Genomic DNA, 10,613 nt, shown 5'->3' on the forward strand with positions numbered 1-10,613 from the left:
ATATAACTCCTCCATACTAGCACCATTTAGTCATTTGTTATTTTAATCTCATTATCCATTAAATAAAGAAAGATGAATCAAAAGTTACTCTTAAAGTGTGCAATATGCATATTTATTCATAAGACAATGATTAAAAGTAGCCTAAAGGTGAAATTAAATGAAAACTTAAGAAATTACTTTTCCATGACAAAAACCTAATTTATTTATAATTTCATATCTATTTAGCGTTTTGTCTTTAAACTTTGTAATACAGTAAGGTAATACAGTTTTTCTAATTTTCTATAAGTTTTTTTTTTTGAGTGATAAATAACAAAAATCTACACTAAAAAGCTACACCTTTCGTCTACATTATCCCCCTCTCCATTGTACACTTATCTTCTCCTTCAAAAATATCACTAGAGATAAAAAACCTACGAACTTAACTTATTGCATCATAAAATGAAATGTATCATCCCCTTCTTTATACCACGTCATATGTGCCAGAGAAATGGGGACACTTAATAGAAATTTGAACAAATTTTAAGGAATCTTGGTTCGGGGTGTGTTCAAGACCTTCAACATGTCGAGGGAAACTGATTGCGATTTTTTAAATTAGCGATGAAAAGTATCTAAAATGTGTTAAAAGTCTCAGGCAAAAGAAAACAAAAATTGTTCCCCGTAGTTACTAAATCCTTCAAGCTATGTTAAATACCACCTTAACAACATATTTATTTACCAATTTATTTACCATTTTTTAAAGTATTTTCTGGTGATTATTCTAATAACAGTAGCATTGAATTGAAAACTGTCTCTCGAGATTTCATATTTTAAATCTGTTTCGTTAGCAAATATACAGGTTTACGAAGTTGCAATATTGCCTCAGGTAATTTTAGCATTTCGTTATTTATTTTTGTTTTTCCCGCCAGTTTAGTTTGAATGCTTTAGTATATTCCAGTAAATACTATCCTTAAGGCATTGTGATCCGCAAAGAAAAAATATTCTTTTATAAGCTGAATATTTCTTTTAAAAGCTGAAGTAATCGCATAGAATAGAATTCTTTTGCGTTGTCTTTATGATAGACACGAAGAAGTTTTTTCTATTATTTTCAAAAAAGCTTATATTTTGTCCTCTGGGCCTGTATCATGCAGCAGTTTTTAAAATTTCCTTTAAAAAAACATTCCTCAAAAGATTGTTTTCAAAATTTCACGTCAATGAAAAGGAAACTATACCTGGAACTTTAAAACAAATAACAAATATAAAAATTTAACTCTAAATATCAAACAACCTAACATATACATACGAAAACAGTTATAGAACAGAAGATATAGGTCAACAAAAATAACAACTAAGCACCCCGAGGGACTTGTTTCGAATATTTTAAATTCAGTTATTGAAAATCGTTTAACTATAATAGAAAATCATTGACTTCAGTTGTTTTAAAGGAAAATTCTATAAGCTGCCCTTTATTCTTGTTAAATAAGTTAGTTATAATAATTAGCACATTCTTGAAAGATAAGTTGGTTTATATTAACAACATAGCTAGAATGGTATATAGCTATTTTCGTCAAAAATGATCAAGACATCAAAAACAAGCCGTTATTTAGATTGTAGCTCCACAATTCATTTTCTTCATAAGTTACCGATGTATTTCTTTAACATTTAAGCCTTTCTTAAGCGATGCGTTTTTTATTTTTATTTATTTATTTATTTTCTAGGGTTCCAAGCCCCTTGTTCGCTGTCGCTCACTAACTCCGATTATTACTTCGCAATAATTGTTGTTTTAGACTCAATGGAACAAGAAAGCTGGGAAGGCCGCGGTTGAGATGGGCTGACTGAGAGGAGTCTGATTTTTTCGCAGTTAATGAAAAGAATGGGAGATCAGAGGTGAATCAGAAGTGGTCATGGAGAAATCTTCAGAGGAAGGCATTGGCTCACATTGGGCTGTCTGGCCAACTATGATGATGATGAATTGTTGTTTCCTGGCAGAAAACAATTTTTTCACAAATACTGAAATTATTCACTTAACATGTGTGTACTAAAAAGAATTCTGTTTGCTTACGCTGGTGCCTTCACTTCTCACTTCCAAATATTATTATCTATTACCATTATGAACATTGGCGAACAGAAGTAATTTTTCTAAGTAGTCATTATTTAAAACAACATTTATATTGTAACACCATTATATAATATTAAATTGTTCTAACAAATTTGGCGAATTCACAACCGTAATTTAATATTTTCGCTTACCAAATGGGCGGATATATAAAATACTAATTTTGTTTGCATCTTATTTTGCATGAGCTAATCGTTAAGTTCTAAACCATTTAACATCTTTAACTGCAATTTCTTCCTATTATTATTATTTTCACAAAAAATGATAACTGTAAAACTGTTGATAGGGTGGATTCTAGAATAGCCCAACCGTTGGCGATTTTTTTATATCTCGCCAAGCGACTTTTTGAAATTTTGCCAAACTAGGTTTCTGGAATATATTTTGGGGAGATATGTTGCAACATTATAGAGCGTCTATTTTGATTATTTTTTATTTCATTTTATTAAAGATATTTAAATAAATTTGCAATAATTTAAATTGTTTTTTTACTAATAAAGAAGCAACATTGATCCAAATAATAATCGCCAACTTGACGAAATTTCAAAAAGTCGCCAAGGGGTTGGCTGTTCTGGGATTTTACCAATAAAGATTAGATACAATTTTAAATAACTACTTTATCCTAATATACAGCGCAGAATTACGCTATAATAATAATATAATGATAAAAATAATTCTCTTAGTTTTAAACTTTTTAAATAAAAAGCGCAGTAATAGCAGTACAGAAAAATACCTTTAAATTAGGGATACAAATATTATTTATTTTTATTTTTTTTATTTTTTATTTCCAATGAGCTGTACAATCGGTCTTGCCAATGAGCAGACCTAGTGCGTTCTTCAGGGGTGGTATCCACTCTTTCAGGACCACCACAATGGGTGAGATACCGTTGGTCATGTTAATTTGGACGTCTAGTTTCTGCCACACTAGATGGCAGCACCGAGACTCTGTTTGGATGTTAAAGAGCACTAGGAATTTAATTTTGAGGGAAATGCCAAGAGCCAATAAGGCACTCCAGGGATATTTTACATGCCGCATAATCATACGCCATGGCAGCTGAGGATTTTCTTCATCCCGAAAATCCGGTGTCTGGGCCGGGGATCGAGCCCGGGATACAAATATATTTATAGAAAAACAATATCGTCAGGATTTTTACTAATTTTATGCTGATGACAACCAAAACAATTAAAAATGAATGAGGGAAAACTGGATCCTACCATGTGATTTTCCAGCCATTAAAAATGTAATGACAACAATGGAACTCTGCAACACCATCATAAGATTTTTATGCATAGTAAGATTTTCAGAAAAAAACTCTGCGAAACATACTGTTTTAGGTCAACATATTTTGACCTACTATTCAATGCCTATCTTGCCAGAAGGGTAAATCTTAGTATAAACAAACGGTGGCATTGTGAAAATTATTAAAAAGCAAGAAATAACGCCTGACATTTTTTTACCGAATAAGGGTTATTTTTATTTCTTAACAACTAGACTAAAAACATCATGTCATAATAATTATGTATGTCATAATACTATGGAATAAATATTTAAAAAATTTTCCCTTAAAATTTACTTTAAAAGGGAAATCTTCAATAGTTATATTAGTAATTTTTAAAAAAAATTAACCAAAAATTATTAATCTTCGTCCCTGGGTGAATTGGGATCTGTACTTCGCCATAGTCAATATGAACTCAGAGCGTTTTTTACTTTGAATTATTTCGGTTAAACAGATAAATGTAAATTCTGTTATTTATTTTATTATATTTGTTTGTGTATGTATTTCTTAATTCATCAATTTTACACAAAACAAGACTCGCCTTAGATCAAAGTAGATGATGGCCCTCACTTTGTGAAAGATAATTTAGTATCTATTTGCGTAAAAAAATTGTATTTACCTTAAAGGAAAAATGATGTATCAAATAAATATTTATTTATTAAGATGTATTTATCATTTGTAGTTTAAAAATAACAGTGCCAATAATTAACAATTCTAAATTAACAATGCCAATATTAAAAGTACATTCGTGAAAACGAAAAACGTGACTGACCAGACAGATGAACGATATCATATTCTGAAATACATTAAGTTGTTTTAAAAGATAAATAAACGAGCATACAGTTGTACTGCAGAAGAATACTGTTACAATTTACAAGGTTTATGACGTTACCAAGCAATTGGAGAACTTAAAAAAGTCATCACTATTTAAATTGCTCTCATCTTAGTTGGCCAGACAGCCCAATGTGGACCAATGCCTTCCTTTGAAGATTTCTCCATAATGACTTCTGATTTATCTTTGATCTCCAATTCCTTACATTAATTGCAAGAAAATCAGACTCCACCGAGTCACCGAATTTCATACATAATAGCATAAAATGAAAAACAACGCTTTCTATTCAGAGACTGATTTCAATCAAATATTTTAACTAAAATGCTTTTCTTTTAATTCAAACGAGCAGATAGTCATACTACAAGGTAATACTGAAACAATTGACAAACTTTGTGAAGCTGTCAAGGTAATTGGAGAAAACGTCCATATTTAAATTGTCTTCACATAAAAAAGCGTTTAATTAATAAGCATGATGTTTTATTAGTGGGCGATTTCATCAAATTATTTTAATTAAAATGCTTATTTGTAAATTAAACGAGTAGATAGTCATACTACAAAGTAATACTGAAACAATTGACAAACTTTGTGAAGCTGTCAAGGCAATTAGAGAAAACTTCCATATTTAAATTGTCTTCACATAAAAAAGCATTTAATTAATAAGCATGATGTTTTATTAGTGGGCGATTTCATCAAATTATTTTAATTAAAATGCTTATTTGTAAATTAAATGAGCAGATAGTCATACTACAAAGTAATACTGAAACAATTGACAAACTTTGTGAAGCTGTCAAGGCAATTAGAGAAAACTTCCATATTTAAATTGTCTTCACATAAAAAAGCATTTAATTAATAAGCATGATGTTTTATTAGCGGGTGATTTCATCAAATTATTTTAATTAAAATACTTATTTGTAAATTAAACGAGCAGATAGTCATACTACAAAGTATTACTGAAAAAATCTACAAACTTTGAGAAGTTGTCAATTAATTGGAGAAAACTTCCCTATTTAAATTACCTTCGCATAATATCATTAAACTAATAACGATGCTGTTTTATTGGTGAGGTATTTTATCAAATTATTTTAATTAAAATAATTATTTTTAAATTCAAACGAGCAGATAGTCATACTACAAAGTAATACTGTTAAAATTTGCGAACTTTGAGAAGTTGCCAAGAGAAAACGACACTATTTAAATTGCCTTCGGATAATTGCATTAAATTAATAACGACGCTATTTATTCAGTGAGAAATTTCATTCAATGTTAAATAAAGTGACCATTTTTAAATTAAATGAACATATAATTATGCTTCAAAGTAACTAAAATTTTCAAGTTCTGAGACCTTACCAAGTAATTGAAGATATGACAAGACGAGCAATATTTAAATCACCTTTTACGTAATAGCATTATTGCATGACAGCACTAGCGTCATATGTTTTGTTTTGCGAACTCTACTTCGACGAGATTTGGTAACCAAAAATAGATATATATAAAATAGATAAAAATAGATAGACTATAAATTAGATATATTTGAACTTCAGATCAAGTTGTTTAATGTTTCAACTAAAGGAAATATAGCGTGTTATGTAAGCTTCCCTTTTTATCTTCTCATTATTTGGCGGGTGCCATTTTCCCTCACCAATAAAATTATGTTTTTTTTTAAATCATTCCAAAACTTAAATATTTTCTCTATTTAGAAAAAGAAGTATAAAACTTATTTTGCTCTACATGTGAAACTGGCACTTCTGCAATCTCGCATTAATTTAAAATAACTTCAATTTTGAAAATTTGAAAAGGTAAGAAAGGTTATTATCAATCTACAAAGAGGTATTTTTCGATTAACATGGTGCAAGCAAAAAATGGCCAAAAATGTAGACCTCTACTTTTTTTAATATTTTTATATTTTATTGATTCTTATAAATTATTAAAAATTTAATAAAATAAAAAATTAAATTAAACACAAAATGAAAAAAAAGTAGTTGAAATTCCTTGAGCCTTGCTAACCATTCATGGAACCACCCATTTTATGCACCATTTAAAGTACCATTTTATGGAACCAGCATGTTATGAATTGGGTATCCATTTCGAAAAGCCTTAAAAAAGCTATTACCACAGTACTTTTATTAGTTACCAATGTTAGTATATTAATTACTATTACACAAACTACAGTCTTTAAATCGTTAAGCATCACTGACATTATTAATAGTTTGGCACTTTTTTTACGGCTTCAAGAAACAGATATGTATTTCGGAATGGCGAGTAATTTATCTATTATTCATTTATTTCAATTAAATATTGACCACCAGTCACGAGTCCGTGACGACCGGGAATTGTAGGCACTAAAGTGATGGGTACCATCATTTTTAACCCTATTATGATACCGCATAAGTGAAAAGGTCTCACAATCCATCCCTGTGTCTTTATAGGGATTAATTACTTTGTTATAACTGTAAAATGAGTTAATGCAACTTATGTACACCAAGTTGTCAAATTAAGGTACCTGCATTTAAAAATGTTAAAAACATACATTTAACTAGAATAATTGTTTTTGCTAGAAATTATTCCTAAACACTATGTTATCATTATGAAGTAATGTAGTCAATCAGAAAGCAATTGATAATGAAACTGCCAATAATAACAATTTTGTAACTACATTATTATGAATAAAAAGCTAAGGAAAGCATAATTTTTCATCAAGTGGAACCAGCATGTTATTTTCAACAAATCTTACTTATTTTATGGATATATATATATGTATACTTTTCTTATGAAAGTAATAGAAAAGATTTTGTTAATCTTAGTTATATATATTTCATTTCTTTTTTATTTTGGAAAAAACTGGATTTAGTACTTATCCTATGGTATTCTTTATGAGGAGGCAGTTAAGTTTGACCGATAACAAAAACTTGAGTATAAATACTTATGTAAAAAATATAAAAGTTGGGAAACAAGTGGGATTTTTTAAAAAAAGGATATTTAAAGATATGAATATTTATTTTCTATAAATTTCGACAAATGATACCTATAATAAAAATAATAATTTGGCCATTCTGTAAATTTCTCGTTAAATTCTCCCGGAAATTAAATCATTATGTAATAGATTTATAATAACGGCTTAGATTCTACAGACACTGAGTCTGTCAGTTTCTGAACACATTTTAAAGCATGTTTTTAAAGATTAAGAAAATGCTTGAATGTATTTATACTTTTTCAATTCGTGAATTTTACTTCGAAGCTATTGAAAATTATGCACAAACGTGCATCTTTACATCATTTTTTTCCTTACTTTACAGCAATACAATAGCGAATGAAGAAAAGGATTAAATCACAAAAGTTTATCAACATTCCTTTTTTATGCTGTACATGAATGTATGTTATAAACAACTACTCACCATTTTTATAAGCAACACAATTTTTCTGTCAAATCAAGTCGCACATTAAAATAAAAACATTCACTAATAAAAGGAAATAGAAATAAATTTTGGAAAATGGCTGAACTGAGAATATTTAGGGAAAAAGGAAGAAATTGCTACTTTGCTTCAGATCCTTTCTTATTTGCTTGTGCCAGCCATGCTATGTAAATGTCACTCCTAAACATTACCGATACAGTGATGCTAAAAAGCTAGTGTTTCAGTTAATGGTGGGAGAAAACTGTAGGGAAAGTATTACAGTCAAATTCAACCTTTTTTTTTTATTAAAAAGTAACCCAAGATTGGATTGAATTAACATGTGTTATATACTAGTAAATTGATGTTTAGTAATCGTAGTGGTAGTTACGTCAGATATAATTCGATGAACAGATATCACTAGTTGCCGTATTTGCGAAAGACCGAGAGAGTTGTATTAAGGTCACCGGATTTCGAGTTCCTGTGGTGAGAGCTGTATTAAGTTCACCAAGTTCTGAGCGTTTGTCGTGAGAACTGCATTAAGTTCACGATTATGTCTGCGGTCCCACCTGAGTTGCTATTAAAAGTCGAGTATATGCATGATCCCGTAGTGTGCGTAAATGAAATTGAAAAGTTAAGCGCGAGGAAGACGATGACGCAGTCTCAAATAGCAAGTTAACTGTTCAATGTGGCCCACCCACCGTAGTAGACGTGAATATGTAGGAAAAGGGGCTATCGACAATGCAAACCTTCATCTATCCAAAGGTTCCGCTAGATTGTTTCGAATTAGCTATGTCTCATATACTAATGAATTGTTTAATAATCGTAGTTGTAGTTGCGCCATAGAACCAAATACTGACTTGATTTAACTTTTCTTTAAGAAAAAAATGAGAAAAAATTTAAAAGAAACTTTTTGTTAAAATATTATTTATATGATTTATGGTGATCAACCGAAAGTTTAAATAATGCCAAAAGATTTCTATATAAAGTTTGATGAAATTAAAAATAATGTACTTTATTACATTGATCTGAATTTTATAATACGTCCTTTTACTGACGTAATAGTGGAAACTGTAAAAGAAATTACAACAACTTATTATATAAATCAAAATCTACTTTGATAAATTGATTTTGAAAAAAGAAATAATATGTCAGAAAACTACTATAAAGCAAAGTAAATAATAATTTTTATATCTTGTAGAATTCAAAACTTATTAACTTCCCTTTCTATTTGACTTACATTACTGTATGCATGAAAATCTTGCACTTCTTTACGCACTTTTGTTTCACAAAGAAAAAGCTGCTAACTCCATTATTTTAATTCGTAAATTTATCTGGTACTCATCCATTTCGCCGGCGCAGACAACATAGTCGCCAATAATAAAATAATAATATTATAAATAAATAAAATACTTATTTTTTATTTTATTAGAAAGGTTAAATATATAAAATAGCTATTTGCGACGTGGAAATAAATAAGTACCATTTATTTCAGAGAAAAGGGTTTTGTACAAAGCAAAATATCTTAACAACATAAATAGTTGCATTTTGATCTGTATACATTAAAAATAATATTAGAAATATCTATCATATATTAGAAATGCTCAAGAACAAAAACCCCACAACTTTTTTCAATAACTGCTTTTTATTCTACTGTATAATATTTCGCAAATGAAAAATCAATTGGAAAAGGTTAAAATCATTATTTACATTGTAAATATTATAATATAAAGTACTAGTGTCATTGCTAGTATACAAGCTAGTATATACTTATTATATTTAAGTATACTATTAAGATGGAATTAAAAATATATTCCTAAGTAAATGTTACCTACGTGTTTTATTCTCTTATAATAGAAATTTAAAAAAGAGAAGCTTCAAATTTTATGAATAAAAAAGCAATCCAATTGTATGTATAATACAATTTAATTACCTACTGATGTTTTATGAAATTTAATTTAAAAATTAAAAACATAGTAAATTTATTTAGTAATATGATATTATTTTAACTCTTGTGCTAGAATAATAGCATATTTATAATGCGTTGGTTGGTGAATGTTAGATTGTTATTTTCATGACAATATACATGAGTACTTATTTCATTATAAAGAATTTTTTTTAGTCACATGGTAAATATATTTAAACACATTTAATTATTTTCTGTTATAATTAAAAATTAACGTTATTTTGGTAACACAATTCTTAAGAGTACTAGTTTGCTATTTCCTCAGTAAATATTAAGGACAAACATTGTAATTTTAAATTGAACCGAAAAGAAATTCTTTTAAAAAATAATATCATAAATAACCAATAATATTTACTATTCTAAATTTATTTTAGTTATCACAACACATTGTTTGAAATAATTTCTTCAGAACATCTGTAACATTGTTTTTTTTTTCCTTTCTATAATTCTTTCAAGCAACGCCTAAGTTTCCCGATCGATATACCAAAATTCTTCGATTTGCGGTTAAAAAAGATAGATAAAATTTAAATCCTACAGATGAAATAAAAAAACTATAATTATTGTCAATTTTAACAACTAAATTTATGCAATAGTTTTCAATTGTAAGTCAATTTGCAGAAAAATCATTAGCAGACGATAAAGAAGGCTTAAGCGCCATATTGTAGAATAATGATAAAAATCCTAAAAATATTGAAATTGTAACTTTATAATGATTAAGATAAATGAAGAACTCACAGATATGTTCTTTATAAGGCATATTTAAAGATGAAGATGAAGATAACTTGGGATGGTAAATTCCTCCGTGTGTCATTACGCATCCTTACAGCTGATAAATTTTTAAATCGTAGTTCAAGAATTCTCCGGAAGATGGCACAACTTTCTATACAGTTTCATTGTACAAGATACTTTTAGTTCTCAATTGTAGTAATAGATGGCAGCATTTGATTAGCGCATGCAAAGTTTTTTGAGAAGAATTAATCAGAGAAGTTTTTTAAAATTAAGTAAAATATTACGCGAAATAAACACACGGAGATAAAATCATATATCTGACTTAAAATAAAAT

General features: G+C 28.6%; 1 protein-coding gene across 2 annotated transcripts in view; it reads right to left on the minus strand.

Annotated features, from left to right (window-relative positions):
• Window positions 1–10,401, minus strand: part of LOC107456672 (cytoplasmic dynein 1 light intermediate chain 2-like) — a 14,584-nt gene extending 4,183 nt beyond the window's left edge. Inside the window, exon 1 of one of the 2 annotated variants that reach the window (XM_016074604.3) lies at window positions 10,286–10,401. The gene's annotated coding sequence lies outside the window, so the exon portion shown is untranslated. Of the gene's footprint in view, window positions 1–7,590; window positions 7,701–10,285 lie in introns of those variants that run through there. The other variant, XM_016074603.3, reaches the window with a different exon arrangement.
• Window positions 10,402–10,613: the final 212 nt, after the last annotated feature.

Source organism: Parasteatoda tepidariorum, chromosome 9 (genome assembly GCF_043381705.1).
Source record: "Parasteatoda tepidariorum isolate YZ-2023 chromosome 9, CAS_Ptep_4.0, whole genome shotgun sequence".
In the NCBI taxonomy this organism is placed as follows: Eukaryota; Metazoa; Arthropoda; class Arachnida; order Araneae; family Theridiidae; genus Parasteatoda; species Parasteatoda tepidariorum.